Source organism: Mixophyes fleayi, chromosome 1, assembly GCF_038048845.1.
Source record: "Mixophyes fleayi isolate aMixFle1 chromosome 1, aMixFle1.hap1, whole genome shotgun sequence".
Lineage (NCBI taxonomy): Eukaryota > Metazoa > Chordata > Amphibia > Anura > Limnodynastidae > Mixophyes > Mixophyes fleayi.
Genome location: NC_134402.1, coordinates 46,294,497 through 46,300,459, shown reverse-complemented (window position 1 = coordinate 46,300,459; position 5,963 = coordinate 46,294,497).

Sequence of the window (5,963 nt, the reverse complement as noted above, 5' to 3'; positions counted from 1 at the left end):
AATGTGTCTTCTAATCACAGTGCTGTCCCTTGTGAAGTTATCAATTCAAGTAGAATAATTTAATATATAAACAAAACACTGGTCTCCTGATCATGTGATTAGGCTTTTAAAAAAAAACAGTTTTACAGCAGGAATTTTGTTTGAATTCAGCCATTCATGTAACATACAGGATATTGTCTGTTCTACCAAATAACGTTATTTTCTCTTTGCCATCTGTGGCAGCCGATCAATAAGAAGATTTTATTGCATCAAGGGAAATCGGTCTCTCACTGTTATAACATAACAGAACTGAAATACACTTTTTAAGAAGGAAGAGCTCAATCTATTGAAGCATACTTTAAAAATCAGATCATTATTTTACTTATGAGAGACTATATCTGAAAAGCAGTGCAGTGATCTGGGAATATATGACATATGGATAAATATACAACATGCTTATATTTGATCATTCCAAGTGCTCATGTTACACTACTGGTTGCCTCTTCTCCGTGGTTTTAACTACATAAATAGGTGCTTGCCGGCACAGAAAATTAGGTCCAATGTTGTTGCATGACAAAACACATCACATGACCCCACTAATTTCTTAATTTCTTATTTTACTTATAACCGTCCTACCCTCATATAGCAGAACTGTTGGGCTCCCATATCCAGCACACAAGAACAGGGTCTAGCTGGCATATGTTAGCCCCTAGGAATAATGACAGACGCCCCTTGACCCCCCCGCCCAGCCAGCCCCTACCGAAGAATTTCACCGACTTAATCAAACTCCAGGCTTTAGGCCCTGGAGCATTATGAAATGCAGATGCCAGCAAGGGAAAGTATCACCCAAACCACAAATGACACGCTAGTGTATGTGCCCTCTTGTCTATATGATCTCTTTCCTGGGAGAGTCCACAAGGGTGTGGGGAGAGGTTTTACCCAGAATATAACATGAAGCAGCAGTGCATCTACCTCAAGAGACTAAGTAGAATAAATACAGATAGGGAGAACAACAACGTAAAACAAATTAAAACTCTATAAATTATTATTATTATTATTATTATTATTATTATTATTATTAACAAATAATAACAATAATAAAAATAAAACATTATAGATGTCTAACAACAAGCATAAACACCATAAAACATGTTGCATACAATGATAACATCAAGGTCAATTTGCATTTTTGAAAAACCTCCAACTGTCACGCCCTTATATAGCCTGTGCCTTCACTACTAACTGTTCCTCTCTTGGAGTAGCACTGTGCTTTGCATAATTTACAAAATTGTGAAGACAAAACTTGCTATTGAACTTGTCATAAGTCTGGCACTTTATGTACCTCAACTATGTGGCAGGAACACCAAATATGTAGTGATTGTAGAGCAGCAAATTAACCAGATGCTTTCTCAGGTTCTGGTAGAGATGGACAGCACACAAGGGCCCTATAATACTGTGCACCAACTCTGTTATATATGGCCATTACTACTACTAGGGAGCCTTCATAAATGCAGGACTATTTCTTTGTATGTTCGTATCTCCAGGGCCACCAAGAAGAATTTTGAGCTCCTGTACAACTATATCTTGGGGCCCCTTTCATAGCTGTCAAAGGGGGTGTGGCCACAGCAGGTTGGTGGCTTCTCCCACTACACAGGCAGGACATGGCCCTCAGGTATTCCTGGGCCCCACTGCTTTGTACCTGCTTTCATCCTGGCACCCCTGCGTTCTCTAAATACAAACCCAGCCTGCACTATGACACACAGTTTGCCTTATATTAGGGCATCACCAATACACTAACCATACATCCAAGAGGTCAAATCATTACTTGATCATCTACAGCTGCCTCCATTCCCTAAGATAGCTGCCATGCTCATCTCTACTGACCCACATAGCTGTAAAAAAGTAGGCAGTTCTGCAGACCATATTACAGAAAGTAAACTACTTCAGCAAACTGGGAATGAGTGTGAAGGGCATGCAGAAAAGACAGAGCACGGCGCTGCTGACTGCCAGGAATAGTGTCTGCTCCAGAGTGATGCAAGCTAGAGAAGCGTTTTCCTTCTTTCACTTCTTTTCATCTATTACCAGATTCCTCTGAAAGTCATGTAGTGCGCTGCCTTATGCTCTCTGCTCCAGGCCTTCCCAAAGTGTGAGGGATTGATCGGAACAGCTTCAACAGAATTTTGTATATTGATGAGAGTGTTGGGGAGCAGTACACAGGACCTTGAATGGAGTCCGGTAATGCGCCAGCAAGTGGTAACTCAGTTTGAGACCAGTGTTTGAGGTGTGAGTGTGACCAGCCCAGTGGTAAGTCTGTGTTATACTGAGAAAGTGTGAGACAAGCTATTTATGTAGCTATTTTCCCGACTAGTCTACAATGCTTCCAGCAATGTAATGTAAGGAATTCATAGTCTTGAGCATGTGTGAGAGGTGTGGTCCTGGGAGCTATTCTTTTGGAAGGCCTAAAACAGGCCTGGCTAAACTGTGACTCTCCAGGTGTTGCAAAACTACAAGCCTCAGCATGCTTTGCCAGCAAATAGCCAGCTGATAGCTGGCATGGTATGCTAGGACTTGTAGTTTCATAAACATCTGGAGAGCCACAAGTTGACCAAACCTGGCCTAAAATGTCTACCCAAGGCTTCTACCCTATGCATTGAGTTCATTATAATACCTGTTGAGTAACACAGCTATATAGTAGTTAGTGACAGATGCAGTAAAGGTGTTGTCTTTAAATTGGGAGTTCCTGTCCCACACAATATCTCAGATTATCTTTTAAAAGTCAGTAAGGAATTTGGGTTGGGGGCACATGGATTGTGAGTTTTTGTAATAGATACAGGTTTCTTGGCTGTACATTAATATTTATTAAGATTGTCCAGGGAACCGGGGAAATCCCTGGTGGGCCCTACCCCCCGGGGAGACTGGGTGGCGGCAATCTGTATTGAGCAAAACCCTAATCAAGAAGACAGGTGCCTGTATTGGGACAATCCCGAGCGAGAAGACTGTGCCTGTATTGGGTCAATCCCCAGCGAGAAGACAGGAGCCTTTAGCCAATCAGCAATCGGTGCAGAGGTCTCTTAGATGGTGCTATGTTTAAACCCCGTTTCTACTGCTGTCGAGACTAGATAAGCTGGAGGATGCTGTTGAAAGTCCCTGGTGGAGAATTACAATGTAATGTACCGCGGTGGTGGTGGGGAGAACCGGAGGGGGTGGTTCTTCTATTTGATGATGGGTGTTTTATTGCAAAAATAAATGTATTTCACAGAATTCTTATTTGATCATTGTATTAGGCACTGGCATACCATCTCTCACATTTCTATTCACATACTGTGTTTCATGATTTTTTATACATACTTCTTGTCTCTCTTACATGTATTTGTCTCTCATATTTATGAAAGCATAGTGTCTCTTACATTTATGAATATATACTGCCTCTCACATTTCTAAATGTATACTGTTTCATATTTATGGAGGAATACTGGGTTTCCAGTGTTAAATCATATATAGGAGCCAGGTGTGTCACTGGACTAAAGTCATATTATGTTATTAGGTAAATAACACTTGGCGTATAATAATTTTATTCATCTAGTGTACTCTACAGCTACATAAAACTGCACTTAACATTTAAAATAATAATGGGCCAAATTCTGAGTAAGTTAAGTCTGACCAAAGACTCTGAGGCCATTTGTTCAGCAGACCAGCTATAAAAGGCCTAAAACTGACAGGAAGACTATGCTTTACATAGGTAATTATATTTTTATGAGCTGAAAAAAAAAACTTTTTTTAAAAAATGTAACTTGCAGTAAACCCCCACCAGAAATGTGTTACACATCTAATTAATAATTACGATGTATTGTGTCTGAAAAAAAGGTGCTGGTGTAAACAATGTACAGGTGGGGGCAGTTTAATAGATGGCGTGAGGGAATTTAATTTAATGGGGGGTCATGGTTGAGCATATTAATTAGGGTGGGGTGGTGTGGTGGCTATTAAATTAATGTGGGGCTGAGTTTTGATAGAAGGAAGACTATTTATTAAGTGTGAAAACTAATTATTTAATGTCAGGGCTGCTTTGGGTTGGGGGGATAGGTTTATCAAACGTGAATGCTATTAATTTAATGTCAGAGCATGTTGTGGGGAAATACTTCTATTTATTAAATGTGCATACTATTAATTTATTGCCGAGGCTGGTTTCAGGTATAGAGGCCAATTTATTAAGTATGGGTGTTATTGATTTAATGTCTGAGATGGTTTGGGGGGAGGGAGACCAAAGGATTCACTCATTGCTGGACTTTCCAAATTTTATGCACCTGTCCTTTTTCCAAACAGGACCCCAACATACCGGGATCCTGACAAGTAGCAACTGAGCTTTAGACAAGAACAGCAGCAGGTAGTTAAAGCTTCAAGAACAGATAGAAGACATCAGGGCAGTCTGCCAATTGTCCTGAACCTGGTGGGACAGTCCCAATTTCAGGACTTTGACCCCACTGCAAGAACAGTTGGGAGGTATGTACTACTTCACACTACTCTGCATGTGAAGGGAGAGCTGCGTGCACCTAACAGTACATGTAGAATTCCCCGTATATTTGACGTGGATCGGAATGGGAAGGAGAGTGATAATGCACTGGCTAAAATGATATGACCACATATACAACCCCCCCTCTAGAAATCCTGCATTTGTCCTATCCTACACTCACACTACCCACCATGCGTCCCATGAGCTATGTTGAAAGGAAAGAATAATCACTGCCCGAATCACCTGAATAGCTCTTCTTTCCTCTTGACAGAAGGAAAGACGAACTGTTCAGGTGAGATGACCAGGTCAATGATTCTGCTTTTATCCTGCCCTCTCTAGCAGCCATAAAGCTTCACGGCACAGCGCTGCTTCTGACACTGTCCAGGACGTTAGGTCTCTAAACAGAGTAGGGGTAGGAACTTTAGTGATATAGTGACAAATTATCTTCGGATAATATGGTTCCCAGATATTTCAGATAGGATGGGTGACAGGCAAAGGAGAAGGTTTTCTGGATAACCTGAGCTGACTCCTCTGGCAAGTTTAGATTGGGAACCACAGATTTAGAATAATTAATTTTGAAGTTATATAGGGAGCTGAATTCCTTAAATTTGACCAAATTAGGGAGTGAGATTACAGGGTTTGAGAGATAAGCAAGGAGAACAGCCACAAATAAGGAAACTTTGTGCCAGGGTTTATACAACCTGATACCCCTTATGTCTGGATTTCATTTTATAGCTAATGTTAGTGCTTCCAAACAGACTATAAAGAGGTGTGCAGACAGTGGGCTCCCTTGTCTAGAACCATTTGAGATGGACAATGATTCTGATAAGGAACCATGGCTTCTTGTATTATCGGAAGGGTTTTTGAACTGTCTGTAGAGGCACTGGAGGCCTAAACCTAATTGTCTCAGCATAGCTAACATTAAGTCCATTCTGCTAAACAATTTTTCTGAATCCAATGACAGTATATTGCTGGTGTCTTGGATTTTGAAATAAAATAGATCAGGCTGGCAGTTTTAGTAGTGTTGTCACTAGCATCTCAACCAGGGATAAAGCCTGCTTGGCCTGCATGCATTGGGCCTGGGAGCAGAAACCTCTGGTATTTTAAGAGATTCCATGCTCAGACTTTATTTTTAAGTAGCTCCTATTTTATTGTGTACATTCAAGTGATTTTTGTTGCATTAAAAAGGGTGAATTGGTGCAATATTAAGTTCTTTGGACTTAACAAATGTCTAGGGTCATGTTCTCGTACGTTAAGTAAATGATTTACTTCTGCCTATGCTCTGTTACTGCAGTGCCCCAGGGACTGATTAAGATTGTTTGGGGCCCCAGGCAAGTAATGTATATGGGCCTCTGCCACTAAAACTTAAATGTGTTTGTTTGACCTCGGAATGTTCTGGTATTCAGCCCATGGGGCAGGCAACTGCTGCGCTCACTACGACAGATAATGCCTTGCCAAAGCACTGGGCGGCGGGTAC